Source organism: Rhipicephalus microplus, chromosome X, assembly GCF_043290135.1.
Source record: "Rhipicephalus microplus isolate Deutch F79 chromosome X, USDA_Rmic, whole genome shotgun sequence".
Lineage (NCBI taxonomy): Eukaryota > Metazoa > Arthropoda > Arachnida > Ixodida > Ixodidae > Rhipicephalus > Rhipicephalus microplus.
This window is the reverse complement of record NC_134710.1, coordinates 105,623,829-105,647,806: the sequence shown is the minus strand read 5'-3', so window position 1 is coordinate 105,647,806 and position 23,978 is coordinate 105,623,829. Positions and strand designations below refer to the sequence as shown.

At 48.2% G+C, this 23,978-nt stretch overlaps 1 protein-coding gene across 1 annotated transcript in view; it reads right to left on the bottom strand.

The window, feature by feature from the left end:
* The window catches only part of NK7.1 (homeobox protein NK7.1), a 164,474-nt gene that overhangs the window by 11,585 nt on the left and 128,911 nt on the right, over nt 1-23,978 (bottom strand). The window lies entirely within an intron of this gene.

Genomic DNA, 23,978 nt, shown 5'->3' with positions numbered 1-23,978 from the left:
AGGCACTCAACGAGACAGCTAAAGCTTTCGTCTTAAAAATACAGTATGTTTGTGAACACGAAATCTTAAGTGTGTTCTACAAGGCCGTGAACACGCACGTAACACACAGTGAAAGCTGTAGGTAACAGTATAATAATGCGGTTAGGTTTATGAGTATTAACGTCCGAAAGTTACTCGGGTTATGAGAGACGTCGTATAGTGTGGGTTTCGGATAACTTTGGCCACCTGGGCTTCTTTAACGTGCACTAACATCGTACAGTACGAGAGGCTTTAGTATTTTGCCTCTATCGAATTGCTACCACCATGGACAGGGTCAAACCCACATGTTTCGGGATAACGGCCAAGCATCGTATCCAATGATCCAACGTGACGGCAAATGAAAAGAACATTAATGAAACAGCTACGCAATATTCCTGCAGCCAACAGATCTAAAATGACGCTTGCTTGCTCTCTACTGAAAGGACGTTTCAGCCAGCAAATCAAGCAATCATAATGACTTACGGTTAATGCAGCAAGTGCATATATAACTATATAATTATTCTCGCAATACCGAGAAATCACGGATTTCGAAGCCTCACCAAACAATGTTCTGAAGGTTCCATACAATGATTTCATATTCGGGTGTCTGGAAATGTTGCGGTTTCCAACCGTGTTAGTTTGGCACGCGCCTAACTTAGTACTTTCAAGAGACAACAGCTCTTGGTGCGCTTATTTTTAAACTGCGGTGCGTGAAATGTATCTGTGTTGATATTCTGCAAGAGTATTCTCAAATGCGTGTCCGTTTGAGCGCACGCTCATTGCATAGAGCTCAAGACCCGGCGAACCAGCGCAGATCACCACTAGCGGCTCTCGAGTCTGTTCAAATTAGTGTGCACCCAAACAGACAGACTACTTAGTGGACTCTTACAGAGCACCGTCCCGGGTTCTAGTTTCGGTAGATGGTGCCGCAAAGGATCGCCTACGGATCTATGCGTGCTGCGTATGTCGGCGGAAAGTGCACAATCGGGGGCGCTTCTTTGGCCATGGTGTGCTCTTCATGGTTCACTACCGCTTCATGGGTCGCTACTTAGTCCGGCCAAATGGAGTTGTGCAGCCCGATGCGGCAGCTGAAAGCCATGCTTGCTCAGAACTACACGCAATTGAGAAGTCAACAGTAGGTGCATTAAACGTTTAGCAAACGTGAAAACAGGATACCTAGATGAAATTATGCGTACATTCTATAAAATGCGTAAAAGCCGTAGCAAATGCCGACTCCACGCCCAAATACCTCAGGCTTTCGACGTAAAGGTCATGCGAAGACTATCGTTTCTCCAAGTGGGGGGGGGGGGGGGGGAGCAACGTTTGCGATAGATTACTGTCGTAAGACACAGGTGGCGTCCGGCGTCATACGATCAACAGATATGTGTGTTATTCGGCGGAGTCTTCAACGCGTGTCTAGAAAGAGACGCATGTTCATTACTACTGAACATTTAGAAGGCACGACGCGGGCATACAAGAACCCGCCTGCTCGCAAGGCTTTACAAGTGCGATACAATAAGCTGCTCAATTGCACTCCCGCTCAACTGATGCCAGTGACTGCAGCATTTGCGCTACACGGAGAAGTCATCTTGCGGAAGATAGCGCCACATGTATTCTTTCAACATTTTGGAAATGCGGTGAACTGTACTGCTTTCTGTTCATTTAAGACAATACACTCACTTTAGCAGTGAGTAATGAAGCATAGAATACCTCAGAGAAAGCCAGCGGGAGAACACGGGGAAGACAGGGAAGTTAGCCAAATGAACAGACTGAATTTCTACCACTGAGTGGTCGAGTAAATGAGTCAAATATTATGGTTACGCCATTTAATGACCATAAACTTCACGAAAAAAAGAATACCACTGATATTGCTGACGCGATCCTTGAAATAAGCCATATAGCGCTAAGAAAGGCTGGTAAGTGTCGTAAGGCCATCATAAAATGCAGCGTTGAAAACTAAAATTTTCAATAGTTCCAATCAGCTCTTGGGAATAAGCAAAATTGAATATCGAGGCGAAGCAGCGCGAGACAGTATTGAAAATTGAGGCCAAACAGTACGAGCGTGCGTAAGAATAAACATCTAATATCGTTATTGTTATTAGGACGCAAATATTCATCAACAAACATTTACATAAAGGTATATTGCAGGCTAGGTAAATTGATGTTCTGGAATTTGATAATTTTTTTTTGGGGGGGGGGGGACCTCAGCTTTTAGAGCTCGAAGTAAACCGTCGGATATCCGCAAAAAACCTTTAGCGAGTTTGCGCGCCGCGAGAGATTAGAACGAGCGACGAAAGGAGCGCATCTACCGAAGATGCGACAGCCATCTTTGCACGCCAGTACTGACGCTGGAGCTAGGGCATTTCGGCATGGACTGTGGCACGTTGCGGTTCGATTCTGCTTTGTCTGCGCAAAGTAAATACCCAGCACATGCCAAGAAGGCCACGTCAAGCTCCTCAGATCAACCAGCTTCACTGTTTCTCAAACTTTATACGAGTAATGTTCACTCCTCCCTTTTTTTATTGCACAGAAAATATATATATAAACACACGGTATGCCCGTTGATGTTCGTACAGTGAGCTCCACTTCAAAGAAAGCTTCATACAAAAACAAGAGAAAGAAAAACAAAGACAAGCGGCGACAGTTTGCAGTGTTACGGTCAGACCCAAAACACTATTTTTTTTTCTATGTCCTGACCCTAAACGAGATGTCATCCAGTGGTCTGTGCTGTGATGACCGGGGATGACGGCGAAGCCTCGTCACTAGCCTCCAGAGAACCATTCCATAGGGGGGGGGGGGGGGGGATGTAAGCAACACCTTCTCGTTGCTGCCACCGGTATACAAGTAGTTTCATCGACGCTTCACATAAATGAGAACCGTCACGACAAACGACGCGTGACCGCAGCAGCTCCTTGAACGCGCATAATAGCCGCGGCAACCACTAGACTCAATGAACAAAGAAGGAATAAACAGGCCGGAAAAGCGTAATTTTCGGCTCCGTCTGAGGTGAGACATAAGACGTCTTTATCGACGTCTTCATCGCTAGCGCGGCGCTTGTGTAGACAAGCCGACAAGAAAGACCGAACGCTGCCGCGCCATGGCACGAAAAAAAAAAAAAGAAAAGCAGAGAGAAGGGGGAAAAGAGCGCCGGTGGCGGCACAAGACGACGGAGAACGGTGGAAGGAAGGAGGCTGTTTTACCGCGAATCTCACCCAATTTCCAGCACTTGTTATTTCTTCCTCGAGGGCTCGTCGGCCGTAATTGCTATCCCTGCGCTCCCTTTTCTCCCGCGCCGGGGCCAGTATCCTCGATAAAGGGCCTCATAAAGGGCAGAGAGCATACCCGGAGGAAAAAAGAAAGAAAAAAGAAGCGACGGCGCTCGGTTGGGAGGAAGGCCGCTGGGAGCAGATTCATTTGTCATGTCGCCCGCGCGCCAAGGAGAAACGCGGGCTCGCAGGAAACCATTAGACTCGATCAGGTTGAGATATGCTGCGGGAGGAGGCGCGCGCTAGGGAGACAATATCCGCAGGAGGGGGGCTTCTCCGCGCTGCTCGTCGCCGTAGTGCGCGCTCGCCGCTTCTGGAGCGGACGGCTTCCCTTGACGCGGCCGCCGCGATCGATGCGCCGGCGCACTCCTTCGCGACCCGCTCACCGGCCGCCGCTTCCGCATTGTCGCGGCACCCGACGCGGGATGACAATTACACGCAGCCCGCTTCGAAGGAGACGACGCTGACAAGCGCGGCGGCGCCCGTCGTTAAGGTCTCCGCTGTCGTGACCGGCTCGCCGACAGCGGCGCGTGTCGTCAGGTTGCGCTCGAACGCCGAAGCGCGCCACTTTGCTCCCGCGCGATGGACGAGATTCGGTTCGACGTTGCCTGGCAGTTTTGAGACGACGAGAGAAGGCAAACAAGAAGAAAGAAGAATACACACAGAGTCGCGCTCTCGCTCTTCCGAGCTCATCGCACGCGTTTGGTGAACACGTGAGTGTGGGAGAAAAGAATTAAAAAAAGCGGAAGATGAGGTAAGCCACCCTGCAGGTATTTTTCTGCTGTGGTTGACGCGTTTAGTATGATCAACATCGCAAACACAGGTTAAACAAAAAAAAATAAAAACAAGAAAAAGGAACACGTAAAGAATGGACTCGATTTTTGATATATCCTTGCGGGGGTCATGTTGAATTGCGCACTTAATGTGCAAACACACATATGCAACGGTATAGAAATAATAAATATGCAAAGCAAGAAGGACGCCTCGATTTTGCACGTAAAGATTGGCGTTAATATAAGTACGAAAAGGAACAGTACCTCTTGTGTCATGTCATACAGGCCGATTGGCCATGGAGACATGACTTCTTTCTTCCAGAATACTAAATAATCTGAACCTGCGCGCAGTGTGCCAAAAAAAAAATGACAGAAAAATAGGGAAGCTAGAAACTTCGTTTAAGGTCTGGCGTCTACCTCGCAACGACAAAAGGAGCCAAAGTGACACTTGGGGCATTACCTGTATGGGGCAGTGTCAATGCTAGATACAAACTCACCTTCACATTCTCCCCCCATTTCGGCACTTCTTTGCGAACAGTTCTGACGAACTGTAAAGAACTAAAATGCATCGGGCGTCGCTTCTGTTTACAAGGAGGCAGCAGGGGAGTGTTCCGTGCGAGATCGTGCGGCGCCATTTAATGCGGACCCCAGCGCTAAACAGCCGGTGTCATCCGAGCAATTTCGTGCTTCGGCGATGATGAGATTTATCCCGACGCCCGGCTCCGCTCCCTCTCGGCAACCTGTCGATAATCGATAAAGGGCTCCCCATTCTCGAGGCGCGCATCCAGGAAGCAATCGCCGAGACACCCGCTCGATGCCGGATCGTTCATCTCGCCTCCTCCGGAGCTCCCCCACAAAGCCCCCTATAGTGCTTGTCGCCGGTCGAGACACAGCCGTGACACGGGCTCGCCGGCCACCGCACAATGCCCGCGCAGGAGATAACGGGACGCGCAGGCACTCCGCCTCCTCGCCGGCCCTCGGAGGGAAGAAATGAAACCCGCAATTTTCATTATGACAATCGCATTTGAGCAACGCCGAGTCTCGCCAACAGCCCAGCAGGGTGGTTCCGAGGCGACTCGCCGAACAATTGCTTTTTCCTCTTTCGCTCGGCCTTCGCGGCGGTGCCATTATGAGAACTCTATTTGGGACCGCGATTGATTAAGCGATCGATTCGTGCCCGTTAAACGGCCGCGCCCGGACGTCGCCCGAGGACAGTGCGCGTCGACCGAGCCGCAATTTCTTCGTGGTGCCGGGGACACGCAATGTGTACGCCAGCGCGCCTGTCTCGCGATAGTGGACGCGCGCTGACGGGACGTTGTCACTCTCGCGTCTTCACGGCTCTGACTCACGCGGTGCAGAGCAACGCCAGAAGCGACCTTTCGTGTCGCGTGGCTGTTTGCCCTTTCTTGGTTCTCCCAAGACGCGGAGATATCTGGTTTGGCACTCATGGCACTCAGAAACGGAACAATTTGTGCACGCGCAAATGCACATTCTAAATTATACCAATCACACGTCTTACTTAGTGCGCCACGCAGAGAGAGAGTGATAAAGGCAAAGACTAATATTAGGAACAGCATGCATAAAAATGAATTTGCTGCCGTGTAGATAACACTATCTGTTTCGAATTATTTTAGGTGTTACCAGTGCGTTTCGAAAGATTCTAATTCGGAGAACCCTTCTCGTACGTATTACCTTTGTAACGAACTCATCGAGTGCGAGCAGTGTGCGAGACTTTTGTGCGTAGACAGTTTCAAGATTACGATAATAGCACCAAAACGTTGTACCCCGAGATACTTTCGGTCACCTCATTTATCAGCCCATAACATTAAAATCGAAAGCGCGTTTTCAAGTTGTTTCTTAACGAGAAAGGGTTCCCTTTAGTTTTTGCAATAAAAGAAAGATGTACAGAACGCAAGAAAACCTCCGATAATCTTTATGTAGCTGAAAATAACAATATTTGAAAATATTTGGTTAATTAAAGTCGGGGAACTGTAGAAAATAGTGGGTACTCGCTAGGGCTCTTCATTCCCGCCGCCGATGGGGCGCGTCGTTGGGGAAAACCAGTTACCCACGGAGACCTGTATTTGTAAACAGTGAAAGGGTTCACAAAAACGTAAGTACCGTTAAAGTTGACAAGACCACTGAAACCTGGCAGGACCTGAGGCTAAATCCAGTAAATCAATAAACGCATTCAGAGTGAATATATAGGACCATTATATCCTTTAAAGAGCAAGAGAAGGTAAAATAGTTGATTGCATAGGGATGCATCGTAGAAACTGGTTAGCAGTCCTTGATAGGTCAATGGCTTCCGTCACGTGAGCAATACTTTACCTATATTCATTCTCCCCATCCACAAACTCTAATAAATAGTTATAGAAATCGTGTGAACTTTTCGAGATTTTTAATATATTAGGAGTTATTAATATGTGACGTGGAACTGAAGGTACATGCTTAAACGAAAATATATGTAAAATTTTGTTTCCTTAACAGTAGTTTCCCGGTATAAAAGTCGGTTAAAAACTAAACCACGCTTGAAATCGCTAGCCAGATAGCTGTGTAATATTCTGCACAGGATTTCCTCTTCATGTTCTGGTCAATAAGGCTTTCATTTATTTATTGCTGACGAAAACGAAACCATAGGTGCAAGATTAAAAATTCCAGACACTCAGTGCTAATGCATAATCAATTCAAGCACTATAAAAAATACAGTTTGTATCTTCTGTTAGCGAAATCGGTTACTAAGTTAGTTTTTTTTTTTACCAATATGGTAAATCTAGAGAAGTGACCGAGCATTGCGGTGTCACTGTGAATGTCGGTATTGACGGATGATGAAGAAACAGGCGCAAACACGTATACTACCGATGATGCATGGAGTGATACAAGCTGATACTTTGTAAGAAGAAACGGTCGACGAAAGTTCGTGCCTTAGGCACTGACGCTTCCGCACGACTGGTTGATGCCTGTTGTTCAATGCGACTACCTACCCATCATACGTCAAGGCAAGAAGGAGGCATCCCGTCCATCAAAACGAGCGAACAAGCGATATCAATTGGCGTCGATCGTGGCTTGGATTTCACAATGAAATGGGCGCTCTCATGCCAATCGAGTCGAACGATAAGCAAAACGCTCCATTGTCAGGCAAGAAGTAAGAAAGAAGCGAGGCAGCAGATCGAGGGCGCCCTTCCAGAGCGTCGCGTAATGAACTTGTTCAAAGCGGCGTGACAGGTCGGCGAGACGTTGTAGTCACGCGCGCGCGCGCACTGGCCAACTTTCGAGCGGCCAGCGAACGGGGCAACAGAAAAGCAGCGAGCACGCACACGGAGCACGGCTGGCCGGCGGTGAGCGCTTAATCAGCCGCCGCGTTTCATCGATGAGCTGGCCCCGGCACTGCCCTCCTCCGCCGTCCTCCTTTCCCTCCAGATAGAACTGTCACGTGCCACGCCGGGCGACAAAGCTCCCAATTTGCGAGTTGATCGATTCCAACCAGTCGGCCGAGGCCCCTTCCTTTCCTTCGCGGCTGACGCGAGTCTCATATCGGCGGTGGCCTGGACGCTGGAGCCATCTGTCGCCGAGCTGTGGGCGCCAATTCCCTCCTCTCCCCATTTCTCCTTATCCCCCCTCGGGCCCGCATTATCCCAGCGAGCGAGCGCAGCACGCTCGGTAATTCAACTTTAAGTGGCGGATGCCAAAGTTTTCCCCGGAAGCGCTTCGCAGCAATTAAGTCGTAATTAACACAGGCTTCGCACGCGCGTGTGCGGATACGCGCTTGGCGGCCCTATCGATTGAAAGGGGGAGTAGAGACAGATTGCACGGGGTAGCGCCGCTCTGCCGCCGACGCCGCGGTAAACAGGTCGCGGGGCAGAGCCGGCTACTTGCGTTACACACACATCTGCCATTGGCTCGGCGGCTATGACAGCGGCACCAGAACGCACGCCACGCGCTATTGTGGAGATGAGCTCAAGCAACGAGTAGCTATATATACTCCCCGCTACATCGCCGGGCTTGCTCTCTGGCGATTTACTGCTACACTAGGGGAGATCGAACTGCGGATAAAGCACCGCCTATGCTCTACCTATGTCAACGTCGCGTTCCGCGGACGCTAATGTTTCTGATAAAATCTCTCCTCAAGCGGTGACCATTGACGTCGTTCTCAGTGCGGCACGGAGGATAGAAATTAAACAGCGTGGTGACAAGAGTTGACCACGGAAGAAAGAACAGAACGCTTACGCTTGAGCCAATATATCAATATTACATTCAAATAAATGAAATAATATAGCATTCAAATAATTGAGCCATATATATACATTCAAATAAATCAGCCAATATAGCAATATTACATTCAAATAAACAAAAAAAACAACCTCCAAATAACGCGTCCGACGCTCTACCATTTGAGTTACAATGGAAGGTGCTCCCTCAGCAACTTCCTTGTAGGATGCGCCTGCAGTGATAGCCTGCGCTACTCCTACCCCTATCGTTGACTGAGAAACACTTTTTTTTTCTACCAGAGAAATGTGTATAATGAAGTGAACGACAGAGCGAACAAGAGACAACACACGTTCGTTGGGCAAGCTGTTCTTATTTCATCTTCTTATTCCTCCGCTTCTCTCGCCTTGCATGCGTGCCAGAGCACCGGCGTTGTTCTTCTTCATCCCACTCAGTAATGACTGCGAGACTCCAGTGAACGGCTCTAGCTGTTGTGCAGTAGCCGGAGCGGCCACGCTGTGACTTGGTCTGTAAATGTCGCGGCGGTCGGTTCCGGGCACGCTGCACCTGTGCTTGGACATCTGTCAGTATGTTACCTAGCGGGTGGATTTGTCGCTTTGGTCGAACTTGACCACGGTGCAATGTCTTCTGACAACTTGCATACGCTGGTTCTGGTGGGCGGCTTTGGCTGGATAACGGTGGTCAGTCCAGGTGCACGCTGTGACCTGTCTGGTGGATGTGCAAGTAGATCTGGTGGTCAGCCTCGCAGTGATTGCCCTCGGCCTCGCGGCGGTGTCAGATGAGCTGCAAAACACGCTGATAGCGTGTGAAATCCGCTTCGTCGTTGAGATCGAAGTTCTCAGCCACGCTGCATCCGGCACATACAGCTGCCGATGACGACGCTGGCAGACACCATTTTCTGTGCCACGGTTGTTGATAATCTTGGCCACGCTGCGACATTGCAGGAAAAGCTGTCTCCTTCTTTTCTGGCATGCACATTTCACAATTCGTGGTACTCGAGTTTCTTGTTCCCGGCCATGAAAAGGCTCAGCCTGAAATCTCGGCGATGGTTCTGGAGGGCGGCCCTGACTGTTTCGGAAAGGTCGGAGATCAACCTTGAAATGCTGGTGTCTGTTCTCCCGCCGCTGGTGGGCCGAGCTGCAGCCGTATGCTCTGCGAGGCCTCCTTGTGATCGCATGAGCCATTTTTTCGAAATGAGATGTGATGCAGCTCATGTTCGGGCAGCGATCCCGCAGCAGAATTCTCGGACGTGGCCGAGCCGGTGGCTTCTCGCGAAGTATCGCTTGCATACGCGGTGACCAGGGAGGCAACAGCAGAATAGCTGGTTCGCGACAAGTTCTCAACGGCATTGACCTCAGCCCGGCTAGGTACCTCGGTTTTCTTGAAGGAGACATTCCTTGAGAACCGAGTATCTGTGAAACTGGGCATCTGTGCGTCTTCAGAAATGAATATTTGAAGCATCTGTAAATATGGCTGTGTCTGGTCAGGGCCCATCTTCTTCGCTTCCTCAGGAAGGCCTGCTTTGTGAAGCGGTAAAGAGTACATTGCGTTACTGACGATCGTGGTCGGGTAGGGTACAGTTGTGTCTGGCCGTATAGGGGTGAGCGCCGCCATGTCCTCAGAAAACCACGAGCACGAGGGCGGTATCTCATGAGGAAGGTCTGGTGGCGGTATTCTCTTGTCAAATACCAATGCAGAGTCCGGGACCTGCATAAGAGAACTACGGCCACTCCGGTCAGGGCCATCAGCAGGAAATTTCTCGATGTATTCCGTCTATGAAGTGCAACTAACTACTGCAGCCTTTATGCGGTACCAATATTGAGCTCCGTCCTCGGCGAAAGTCTCGGATCCACTCAAGGCACCGGGAATTCGGCCGCAGGCAGCTTTGAGCTCGGCGCTCCACTCCGTCCAGGACTGCTGCTTCACACCTTCATACTGGTACCACGCCTTCCCGAAGGCGGTCCATGGCCTTGGCCCATTTATGAGGCCCCGTCCAGGCCTCACGCACTGCTAGCGCGTTGACGATCGCCACCAAGCCGTCTGCGTTGTTCTAGAACCTATGAAATTCCGGTATTTCGTAGGTGGCTTCCAATGATGGGAACAGAAGCGGAAGTGCAGAGAGTGCCAATGTGCATCAGCCAAGTTGGTCCGCGAGCTACATGAGGCCACACCGGAGCTATGTCCGGGGTGGCCTCACGCGGCTATGTCCAGCATGGCGTCGGCTGCGCTCAAATGCCCACAGGATGGCAGGAAACAGCGCAGAGCGGGACGCTGTTAAGGCATTTATCGTGGAGTGTAGTCGGGCGATGGTACGCCGCAGCTGCGTGGCGCTGACAGATTAACCGTATGTGGAGCCGGTAGCAACGCTGGTCAAGGAAGAGCTGATGGCTGGGTTCTATGCGACAGGATCATCGTCAAAGGAAGCTTGTACAGCACTCCTTATGAACAGCTCAGGAGGCGATGGAGTCCTGAACGAGAGCTTGTTGCCACGGAAAACGTGAACAGCGTCCCCGGGCAACAGGAGGCTCTGCACCATATTGATGGCGGCGGGGTAAACCTGCCCGTTGGCCACAAAAGAAGCTCGGATGTCGTCCTGGGATGGTGACAAAGAGGTAGTATATACCGGCAGTCGTCCATGAGCAAGGAAGCGTGGACGGCGTTCCTTAGGTGGAGAGGCCCGGCTGTCGATGAACCACGAAGGCAGATGGCTTCAGCTGGAAGGTTCCATTGTCAGAATGCTCCATTGTAGTGAATGAAAGAGAGAACAAGATTTCTAAAACACCTGTTCGTTGGACAAGCTGTTCTTTTTCTCTTCTATCTTCTTCTTCCTCAGCTTCTCTGGCCTAGCATGCGTGCCAGAGCACCGGTGTCGTGTGTGTATATATATATATATATATATATATATATATATATATATATATATATATATATATATATATATATATATATATATATATATATATATATATATATATATATATATATATATATATATATATGCGTGCGTGTATTTTCTTCCGATGTGACAACAAAGTCTCTGTGTTTCATAATAGGGAAATGCACATGTGTGATTACGACTGACAAACAACGTCGAAATCCACGCTAATATAATCCACGGCGCTTGTATGGCTCCACCCTATAGTCCAGGATAATGGCCAGGAATATGTCAGAGCATTGGGGCTAGGGACAGTGAAGGCAAAAATACATTAAATGGGTAGAAATAAAGAAGGAGGCTAACTGATTGATGGCTACAATCAGGGCGCAAATGAAATTTATTTTTCGACACATAGTGATAGTACTCAACTTTAAGGCTAGGTGGCGTACGCTACCCGATCAAAAGGGCACAGCCGGATCCATTCATCCATCCATCTATCCATGGATGGATGGATGGATGGATGGATGGATGGATGGGTGGATGGATGGATGGATGGATGGATGGATGGATGGATGGATGGATGGATGGATGGATGGATGGATGGATGGATGGATGGATGGATGGATAGAAATTGGCTTCGGAAGTTTCGACCACTTGGGGTTCTTTATCATGCACCCAAATCAGAGCACACGGGCCTACAGCATTTTCGCCTCTATCGAAAATGCAGCCGCCACAGCCGGGCTTCGATCCCGCGACCTGCGGGTCAGCAGCCGAGTACCTTAGCCACTAGATCAGCACGTCGGGGTAGTTAACGCTTTGACGGCCTGTTAGAATGCATGGACTTCGAGATCGGTTCACATGTAGAGTCAGCGAAATATCTACAATGCGGCTAAGGTCGTTCGATTCCGGTCGTGGCGGTTGCATTTCGATGTAAACGAAATGCCAGATGCCTCTGCACTGTTCAATGTCAGTGCACGTTAATAAACGCCCCGATGGTTTAAATTTCTGGATCCCTCCCCTATGGTATCTCTCATATACATATCGGCGTTTTCAGACGATAAATCCCAAATAAATCTAAAGGAATACTGACCCAAAGTTTCTCAGTTGTTCTTTTTCTATTTTTTTTTTCGTCAAATGTAAGCCAATACCCCCAAGAGTCTACGAAATCACTGCTAATTAAGCGCAAGTACCACCTAAAAATACTTACAATATGTTTTTAAAAAAAAGCTATAGTTTCAGTTTCTACCGCACCCAGAGGTCAAAATAGCATGAGTCTCTCGTTCAAGATATCGTGACAGTTTCACGGCAAGTATACGCTCTGTGGCTCTGTTGGTGAAGTACAAGCAGCCATTTTGAAAGTTTTGATGCCTGACGTCATCGCAACTAGCCATGTATAGTGGTGCGCGAAGTCACCAGAATTGGTACTGCAGCCTAATTACACGCTAGAGGCGATGACAGTAGGTGCGCCAAGCGAAAATAACTTTAAAATCAGGATAAACTGTATTATCAGTATTTATTCACATCTACTCAGAACAGTCTCTGTATACAGAAAATTTTCATGGGAGAGCAAAGTCACTTTCGAAAATTGGTGTCAGTACCCATTTAAATGGTCACAACACACTTCCAATCGGTAGTCGCGGCTCCAGAGAAAACGTAACGTGAGCCAAACGTGAGTGCAGCGGACGGCCTCAATGTAACGATTACTTTTTCAAACGGTAAGCTAGAAATCATTTCCTCTTCTTTCTTCTGATGACGCCTTAGACCCAAACTACCACGTCATATACCTAAATTGGCGGCCACTGGCTGATTCGGCCATCATGATCAGCAGTTGGCCATCGTGAGCCAAATCCTTACCGTGGCCGCCGAGGAAGGCAGCCACGGGCCCGCGCGTGCGCCATCAATCGCATTGAAAGTAATGTTGTGACTCTCATTCGTCATCGGCATGCTGTCCATGAGGAGCATAGCCGAGACACGTTCCGACGACCTGAAACCCCAGTGCCTTTCTCTCGGAACGAGCGTCCAGCAACGGGAAGCAACAAAAGGACAAGAATGTGACAACTTCTACTGACCGTAAGCCAACTTCGCTACAGACATTTCTCCAGAATGGCTTGTTTGGGGTGGTTACGCGGCCAACCGACCTCGTAGGTCGAGACAAAAGCGATGTCACCCAATCATTTGCTTCCTTCTAGGGAGAGACGGCAGCAGATCTAGGGAAAGACGGCAGCAGACTACTCGCCCACCAACTTGCTCCGTGATGTACCCCACTCCCCCCCCCCCCCCCCCCCCTCTTGAGTGAAACTGACCGGAGGAACATTGCATCCGCGAGTGCAAAGACTATTCGGCAACCGTGTGTTCATTGCTGATGCCATGGAAGGTGGTGACGTTTGTTTGATTGGTTTTTCAATCAGGAAGCAGGAGCCCGACCAGGCTTAAATCGACGCTGCAAAGTGCACGAAGTCTCTCTGAACCATGGTTGAACGGTTCATTCACCACGCTCGTGGTTTGCGAAACTCTAACCTTCTATGTTGTAAATAATTATAAAAAGTACCAGTAAATCTGTTTCTTTTAGTTTTCCCCAACTTGTCAGCATCGTTTCCTCTACTCGCAGTTGCTCCATGCTACCACAGGAGTCTGGGTCCGACGTAACCCTGAGGTGTCGGCAACCCACGTCAGCGGGGACGCGTCGGGTAGATCCCAGCCAGCAACAGATACTGCGCGTCAAAAAAAAATATAAAAAGCGCCTGAGGTCATGACGCGCCCGTGACGTAAATGCTTTCTCCGTACAATCCCTTCCTGCTTAGCTTCCAGGTGGTCGCCGGGACGAGAGAAGAGAGAAAGCAATTACAGCGTGCGACCAATCTCTATAACTCCTCATGTACTTGACCAATTTTAAAGAGTTTTGCGGTGGCCGATCCATGAATCAATTAAGTCTTTCAATGAATCCGTTTCATTATTACTTTGAAAAGTGTTGCATTGTTATTTTAAATAATAGTGCACAGGATGGGTATTGTGCTCTTAATTATCGCAAAGTATACGTTACATAGCGAAAGAAGTTGTTTAGTCCAAACTACCTCCCATTCTGTGCAAAAAGAGAAAAAGAGGGGGAGGGATGTATAACAGGGGCGTAGCCAGAAGTTTTTAATTTGATTTTGATCGGGGCGCCGGGGGGGGGGGGGGGGGGAGGGTAACCACTTTTTCGCTAAGTTAGCGCGTGCATCGATACGCATTAAAAAAAAAGTTGAACTTTTCGGGAGTAAGGGCGGATCTGCATCCCCCCTACGACAATCGCAGGGAAGTAATCCAGACTACGTTAATTTTGACACCTTACACGTAGAACGGGGAATAACCTCGGCTGTGATACGTTATTCTATGTGAAAGCTTCACAGACAATGCAACGTGCGGAAGCCATTCTCTGTGACACGGTGAGTATTGAAATAGGAACAGGAATATTTCGAAAAATTTGCCGCAGCATCTTGAGAAGATGCTTCTGTGTGCTAACCATGAAAAGCCGAATCGTTGATCACAACCGCTTTCGTGGCGTTCCGCAGAGCGGGTTTCCCAGTCCCACTTCAATTTGTTTAATCTGGACTTGACGAAATTCTACCGCGTGCAATAAGCCTTTCTGTATATGCTGGCGATATACGCGTTTGAGTTAAGCAGTGGCAGGTTGCCAACTACGGGCGCAGCTCCCGAAAGAGGCGACATTAACGTCGACGTTGCCCCCTCCCCCCCCCCCCCCCCCGCTCCCCGTGCACACTGTATGATGCTTGGCGTGTGCTTTCTGTATATTGTTACGGTATGTTGCTAAGCGCTTTGCCTTTTATAAGTAATGCTAGCCGAACGTAATCTGACTTCTCTATAACTGTGGCCTCAAGGTGAGGAGTCAATTTGTTTTTTTTATTCATAAATAAGTATTCCTATATAGAAAGAGAAATAGCGCCATGCTCGTTTCCTGTTTTGATGAAAACCGCCTGAAATGTTCCGCTGGAGCGCAGTAACTACAAAAGCAGCATAACTCGTATTTCCTATAATAAAAAAAAAGAAGAGTGGTTGGTAGGTATTCTTTTATCTAGTCGGATTCAACAAGAAGTCAAGTGGATATTGTATGTGTTGCAGTTACACAGCTGCCAGTTTGCGACTAAATAGTACGTCCTGAGAACTGTTCTAGATTTTTCCATATGTTTATTAAGCAAGGGTACTCATCGTTCCTAGAAAACCAGAGGCCGGCAAAAGCAATGAATCCAAGTCTACGAAACAATTAAGGAGCTGATTGCTGGTGACTGCTAAATTCGGAGGAATTATGACACACAAAAAAAAGTTACAAATTGATAATTCGCCCCAGTACAAAGCTGCACCTGCGAGCGAAAGAACAAAAGCAAGCTATACTTAGGCAGGTACGCCTGTGTATCAAGATCAGGGAACGACGAGGTTCGACTGCGTACACGCACAGATAAAAGGGATTGATATTTCATTGCTGTTACGAGTATCAGCGCCACGCATAACGGGTTCAGCTATGGAGCAGCACGCAAAACGCAGCGCAGCCTTTCGATCCCAAGAGGAGACAACAAGGCGCCAGCCCACAGGCTATTCGACGTCTGTGCAAACCCGAGTCGTACTCCGTGCACCCGAATCGAAAAACAAAAAAAAAAAAAAAACGATCTACGCCATTTGGCCGAACAGCCGGGTTGCAGCAAAAAAAAGAAAGAAAAATTGCAAATGCATCTAGACGTCAGGAGCGCAGCAACAGAACGAAGTTCGCCCTGCACGCTTCTTTATAAGGAAGAAAGGTGAGCGGGGAAGCCAAATGGCCCGTTCTCGACCATCAGTTCCTTTTAATACCGTCCGGGACATCCCTCACATAAACGGGAAAAAAAGAAAGAGGAACAGCAAAGGCGATCGACGCGTTGCTCGCTGTGCCGTTCCTTTGAGAGCGGCGAAATCGGGCTTAATGCGGCCACGCGGCGACAGCTACAGCGGGGCTCCAGGCCACAAAGTGGCGAGGGGCGCTCGGCAAAAACGCCGAACCAGCAGGACCGCATCGCGCTTTGGAGGCGGGCGCGCGAGAGAAAGAAAAATCAGGAAGGAACGGGCGGCACCCGCTTGTTTACCCGCTGTTTGCCCCGAGTATCCCCCCCTCCTCCCCCATTCACTTCGTACATTCTGTTCGCGCAATTACTTTTTTTCTGGAGTCTTCCAACGAGGCAGTTCTCCCACGCGCTGGCTGTGAGCGCTGCGCGACGTTCACGCGCGCGGCGGAGCAGCATTTGCGACTGCTGTTGCTGCGCGCCCCGCGCCGAGCTATACAACTAATATATATGTAAATTGTCACGGAAAGCCGCATTGACGAAAGAGGGCGACGAAGAAGCCCACAGATAGGGGTAGGAGACGAATAAATATAAAAAAATGAGAACAAATATTGAGACACCGGTCGGGTTGTGGCACTAGCTGGACCATTCGCAAGCACAATCTTCATTGCAACAATACCACACACTCACAAGAAAAAAAAACAATAGTTAGCGTACAGAAAAGAGAGGGACAACATGGGAAGAGTACAGTACGCGTTACACAGAAGCTGGGCAGAAAAAAAAAAAAGAAAGAATCAGTGCGCACAAGAAAAGCAAGTACGAGAACCTGCCTGGAAATCTCCTGCTCATTTTTGGACGTTTGCAAACGACGTCACTTTTTCGAAAACACTTCTTTTTTTTTTTTCCTCGCCGCATTTCACGCGATATGTTTCCGTATACAGTCTCAGCTTTCGGGCTCAGCGATACCGAAACACAAGGGAAATGGCTAAGACACAGTTCTGACGACACGCTGCTACGACCAAACCCTGCACATGGAATCGAAATTGGTTAGGTTTAAGTTGTGCCAGCTCGCGGATATACGGATTGTCGAAGTTAAGTGCGCGCTATCCGGGCCGCACAAAGCCGACAGTTGGGGCTGCAACAGCAGAACAAGAATAGCTCTGGCATATTATCGAATGTGTCTCGGACCTATCATGAAATCTATCTACGCTCCTCGTAAATTGTTAACGCCACTTACAAATATTACTCGAAATGGCGTCAGTGGTACTTCATGAATGATACTTTCACACATGTACACGAAATACTGCTACGCAAATCAACAATAGTTGAAATTTCTGCACGCGAAATGGACGCGCTGTAGAGAAATCACCCACGCTCCAAGATAAATTTACTTGCTGATTAGGTAATGGAGCTCATGAAGTTTGGAACAGTAGGAAAATCGCATGTGGCTATTACCAGAGCTGATGTGACATTCATAAACACAATGAGCGAATTACTGTTTTAGATTATTAGAGTGCGCAGATTACGTGGCAGAAAGAGTGAAAAGAAAAACATGTTCAGTAGTTAACAGTGACAGTCTCTGTCTCCGCATGTACGGACGTTCTTTGGTGCCTACCGCTAACAGACTGCGAATACAACGAGTGGGTGAAACGCTTTTTAAGTACATCGATCAAAAAATGTACATATTTGTGGTTTTAAAACTATCGCGATTTCTTTTCTTCCCGTCTATCCTACGAGGAAACATCCGCTTTTCGAGAAAAAAAAAAGAATAAGAACGACTCAACTCTAGTCGACGGAGCCCTTTTCGAGAGAAACCAGGGCCGAAAAAGAACGGCAGCGCTCTTCAGGGAGGAACCAGCCGTGTTCTCCCGAGAGCGTGCACGTGTATATACGACGATGCGAGCCGTGCGATGGGCTCAAGCAGCCTCTCCGAATGCCAGCAGGCAATCTGCACGTGATGGCGAGGCCTTTTGGTGGTGCGGCAGAGTGCCCAAGATGGAAGCGACGGGAGAACGAGGGCGCCCTGCCTCGCTTTCAAGAAGCGCTTTTTGGCGCGCTGTCGCAAGGCGGAGGCCGAGAAGAAGCGTGCAACACAGCACTCCTTGATTAGAGCCGCAGCGGGGCGCCGCTGTCGGCCGATCTGAGCGCTTCATCCCGGAGGGCCGCTGATAGATAGATGGGGCTCACGAGGCCGAGCGGAATTCGATGCTGGCCGGCATTAATTAGTGCGGCCCCGCTCGCTCCTCGCCGCCCCCCGCCGACGTGCCTCGTTATTAGGCGGCACCGTGTTTCCGGCAGCCTGAAATGTCCCTAGCTTGCGGGACAGGGAACCTCTCCGCTCTCCCTCCGTCGGCGCGCTCAGTATCTTTCCAGCTCGGAAAGCGGCCCATATAGTAGCGTCGGATAGGAAATTTATTCCGCGATGACCCATTAGGTGGCCCATTGCAAGTTTTTAGGAAAGGCTTGTTCGAACTGTCCCCAAGGCGCACCGTGACACTCGAGTGAGCAGTGGATCTTTTACTTGGAATTCCAGCGTTACAAACCACCAATTTCGTGGTCCTTGCCCAATTTAGCCATCTTTTTTTTCCTGTACGTGAATCATGAGCAACAGGGGGTCTAATAGCGTGCTACAGCAAGAGGCTTAGTTTGACGCAAAAGTTCTCCGTACGTATAAAGGAAGAGATAATACCTTTCTGAATTTCTTATATATATATATATATGAGATATAACAGACAGTAATGCCAAGGAATGTACAGGGGAAGTTATTAGAACCAATGGAATGTAAATAAGAAAAAAGAAAAGTGGATGAAAAAATAAGCAGCCGTGAGCAGGAACCTACGACCTTCGAATAACGCGTTCGATGCTCTAACCACTCACGGCTGGTTATTTTTTCATCCACTTTTCTTTCTTCTTATTTACATTCCATTGGTTCTAATAACTTCCCCTGTACATTCCTTGGCATTGCTGTCTGTTATATCTCATTAATGTTGTGTTAAAACACGGAAAAACGAGCCCTTAGGTATACACTTCTTTACCTTTTATATATATATATATATATATATATATATATATATATATATATATATATATATATATATATATATATATATATATACACCCCTTTTAAGCATGGCTTTACCATGCTTCCATAAGCTCACGTTAAGCAAGTAAGTTTTTTGATAACAAGAATTAGCATTTCTCGGCTTGTCGTGTAAGTACAGTCTACCGAAGTGGGGACTGGTAGCTACAATCGGTACAACGGGAATGCACAACGCATGTCACACAGCAAAAAATGCGGACAGTTTTGGCAAGAAAGCAGACGCCCTCAGCCACTCGCAGTGTCTCATACGCGTTATGACATAGGAATGCACGATCTTGACCGGTGCGCCGTTAACGTTCACACCGGCAGAATCGGCGTCCGGCTACCATCACACTGCACTAGCCGGCAAAACCCGAACCGCTCGGAGCATTCTGAGTGGTCCCCATGGGAGCGGACTCGTCAGTAGGCAATGGCGCGCGTGCGGGGGTGTGCTGCGAGCCGCGGGCGCTCGGCGGAGAGGTGATCATGATCAATACCGATAAAGGGGCAGCGCCTGCAAAGCAGACACACACACGCTCTCTGGCACTCACTAAAGGGCTTCCAGATGGCGAAGGGTCGCTAGGCATAAAAAAGAACGAGGAGTGCACACTCGGTCGCCCGGCAAATGGTTCGCCTGCCAGAGCGGCACGAACGCGATGCGCTTGTTTATACAAGTAGGCGACGCACCGTTCTCGAGGCACATATCGGTCGACAAGCTCTTGCATAAAGATGAAGTCCCCCCCCCCCCCCCCCCCCCGAGACTCACTGGCGTCAACACGAGGCCTGCGGGCCGAGCAGTTTTCGGCGGTTCAGCGCTTGCTGCGCGAGTTCTTTTACACGTTCGCTCAAAAAGGGTGGAGAAAAGGGGGTAGCGGCATCAGCTGCAGCTCCGCGCATTGCCCGACCGCTTTGAGTCAACAGCATGCGTTTTGAGAAGCTACGAACGGCCTCTCGCATGGCTGGCCCGAGTGACTGTGCCCACCTGCAAGAGCAGTGTGTGACTAACGCAGCTTATCGTATGTCCCTCTAAACACTGTTAAACCCGTTGGCGCCACAACAACAATCGTCATGCATTTCGCGCGTGCATTTCCTGACTTCAACGCCGCACGCTCGATACTTCCAGGTGACGAACGGCGAGCCCGCCATAGATATGACATAGCTTTACACAAAAACCGCGATCACATGGTTTCCAAAAAAGGAATGGAAATCCGTATTATCGTTATTTTCGTTAGTTAAAATACGCCCCAAAAGTTGCAAGAGGCGCGCCGCGGTGGTGTAGTAGTTGCGTTGCTCTTTTGTTAACCGGCGGTTTAGAGTGCCGGCCACAGCGGCTGCATTCCTATGGCAACTAAATGCTGGAGCCCCGCGTACTTGAAATTAGGTGCACGTCGAACCAGTCGAACCAGAAAAAGAAAGCTTAGGGCCACTCCTAATAATTTGCGTTGAAAGCTAAACAGGAGCTCGCCGTTAACACCACTGCCATGCAACGCATCAATCTCTTCTAATGCAACTTATCATCATGCCAATTTCGTGTTCGCCAATGCTGGAATGTTGGAACGCTTAAACATTTTTTCCCCAGAAAACAGGGGCTTTGGAGTTTTTAATACGCATATATACCCATTATTGTGGAAAGCATATAGCGATCACAATTTTTATCATTAGCCCATTTAGAAGCAGTGGATAAATGCTTGCAGATGGGCATATTGTGGCTTTCATCACCACCAAACGTTAGTTGTATCATACAACAGGCAAAATGTATTATTGCAAAGCTGTGGTGGAGAATATTGCTGGAGGAAGGGGAAAAATGACAAAATCACGCTGAGACACTGATTATTGTTTTCTTGCCTTTTGTGGCAGGTCACCCGAAAACAATATATTTGTGGTGTTGCAGCATTAACATGGACTCGTATAACCAGCGAAGATGCATTCATGTTTCAGCTGTGAGTGTTTCTTTGTTTAGAAATAGAAAAAAAGTTCAAAGGAAACTTAGGGAAATATGGGAGGAGTGCACGACAACTGTCTCTAGCGAGGACACCTCGACCGAAACACTCGCAGGGGATGAGAATAGATATAGAGAGGGAAGAGAATATGTGGGATAAAAAAAAGGAGAGTAAAAAAAGGGGGAGAAAAGGGAGGATGTAAAAGCCGCAGGAGACGCCTCTTTGTTCGATCGTTTTACCGGCGAGAGCGACCGCAAACGATTACGGTCTTTCTCGTATACTCATATTCTTTCGACGTATTCACCGCTTTTGCGCGGTCCCACTTTTGCCGTCTCTATTCGTGTTGCTGCTGTCGACTCACCTTCACCTTTACTAGCTTTTCCCTCAAACGTGAATGATGCGCCGTCTCAGCCTCTCGCAGTGCTCTACATCATACTACAGCAGCGCCACCACACGACGCTGACACAGGGTGTTTAAAGGGCATTAAGGGCGTTCCGCCTTCAGCGCCATCTTCATTTTACTCTGGTAATTACCATTTTGTGTACATACGGTGTCTACATACAAACGCGAGCAGATCAACATCACTCCCCTGGGATTTCGCATTTTTTAGGGGCGAAACTACTAAAGCCGTGGGTCTGTCCTTCCTATGTGACCGATTCGTAACAATCTTTGCAAACTGCCCAACTATTTCGTCCTTGCAAATAACCCACTACGCCCAATCACCAATCCACCATCTCATTGACCATAAAGCACCTTTGCACACAAGAACGAGAACAAAATAAAAGTTTATTTGTATAATATACGCAGTCTTACGTCTTTCTAATGATATAATTGGCTAACTTTAACAAGAAAGTTACGATTTACCGATCGATCTCCCCCTCTCGAGCTTCGCCCACTTAGCATCATTCATTCCATGGATATGGCGCGATATATATATATATATATATATATATATATATATATATATATATATATATATATATATATATATATATATATATATATATATATATAACCACCTTCGCTCTAAAATGCATCGCTGGAAACAGAGGTACAACAAAGCCGGTCCAATTCTCTGACGCCAGATATTTGCGCCCTAATGTGATCGATCCTTGAATATATATAGCTCGCAAGCCTTTGGTACTCCTACCTTTACTGTTGCAGAGTACATGAAAAAGGCGACATGTGGCCTATAGGTTCTAAGATCCCCTTGCAGGTTTCTGTCTTCTGTCCTTATGAGGCCCTCCCAGTCGTTCTCTGAGAGAGCTGGTAAGAGTTCTTTTTTTTTTAGGTAGCGGATTTCCTCGAAATTCCCCCTGTACATGATTTTTTGGTGACCGGAATGTTTACGCCACATATCTCATAGCTTGGATCTACGAGTCTACGTGTACTAATGCCGATTTCGGGGTGACGTGGGGACAAAAACGGTTTGAATTGGGTGCATAATTGTGGCTTCTTTTTTTGTTCTTTGTAAGGAGCGGGGTAAACTTTCCCTGCTTTTTGAAAAATCCACCCTTAAAAGAAATTTTACTGCCTGTCTGCAAACATTCTACAGACCATGAGTCACTCCTGATGCGGAATGAGCAACAAATTACAGTGCAGTTCTCTTTTAGCATGTACAATACAAACGAAGGAGCTCTCAGCAGCTGGTAAAACTGGCAAAACGTCTTTGACCAGATTACCCAGTCATTGTAACATTCCGATGGTTGTGATGGTAGAACTGCAGACCTGGTGCGCACATGGAACTGATCCACAGTCACTCGCACGCATCCATGAACCGCGTTCAGAAAATGCGCGAGGACCAGCCGGATTCGCTTTGAACTTGACTGGCTATGATTCGCGCCAATGTCGCGGCGGCGTCGGAGCACACAAAATTAGTCTGAGCGTCAGCTTCTCCACAATGCATGGTTGCTGGCGGCGCCGGCGGCGTTGGAAAACAGTTGCGCTACTCTGGTCCCGTAGGGGCCATATACAGTTACTCTACCCGCAACATACACGCAGGCCCAAAGTAAATATCACCCACACGGACCACTTGTGCTTCACAACCTAACCCCCCCCCCCCCCCCGTATGTATAGCGTTGTTATCTTGACCTGCCTTTAAATGCCCGTGAAAAAATTCGTGTGCTTCAAAGTTTTGCATTCACATGTTCACAGAATACATGCGAATGTATGGTGGCCATTAGGTAGCCATAAAACACACAAGCCTGTTAATTCATACCTTAAAAACGCGCAACGCTTTTTTTAATTACTCACTAGTAATTACCAACTGGTGGGCTGTCACATGAGGCTCCAGAAAAGCTGTAGCCTTTCTGCAGAAATCCTACAGACCATGCAGAATATTCGCAGACTAGGTTTGTATGAGGGTGACTGGTGGGTGACTAATAGATGATGAAACACATTTCATCATTGTTATCAATTGTGTCATGACCCGATATATATATATATTCACACCCACACACACAGAGCCCACATTATTAGCAAGGTCTGCTATGTGCTTGGTGTATACAGAAAACATGCATACTAGACCTATACGGGGGTGATTGGTGGGTTTATAATGGGTGTCTAAATGGTGAAAGTCATTTATCGATTGCTATCAAATGTGTCATGGTCCAGAATATATAGCCACATACTTAAATACTATATATATCCACACATACACACACTGGGTACACATTATCAGACAACTGTGCTGCTTGCCGGCTGCTATAGGTGTCTGCAGAATATCCGCAGACGAGGTCTACAGAACGGTCGAGTCTATAAGAAAGTGACTGGCAGACGACTCGTGGGTGCATGAAAAGCCAAACCCATGTTTGTAAGGGCAGCAAACTTATTGAATGTTACTATCGGCTGAGTCCAGAAATCTCCCGGTTCGAAGGTGCATGCACACATATACGGGTTGATCGTGCTTCCTGATTGGGTACGATTGGGTACTGCTGAAGGACACTGCAGGGGAGGCTTTCTTCGCGATATGAAGAAATTCCCAACTCACATGAGG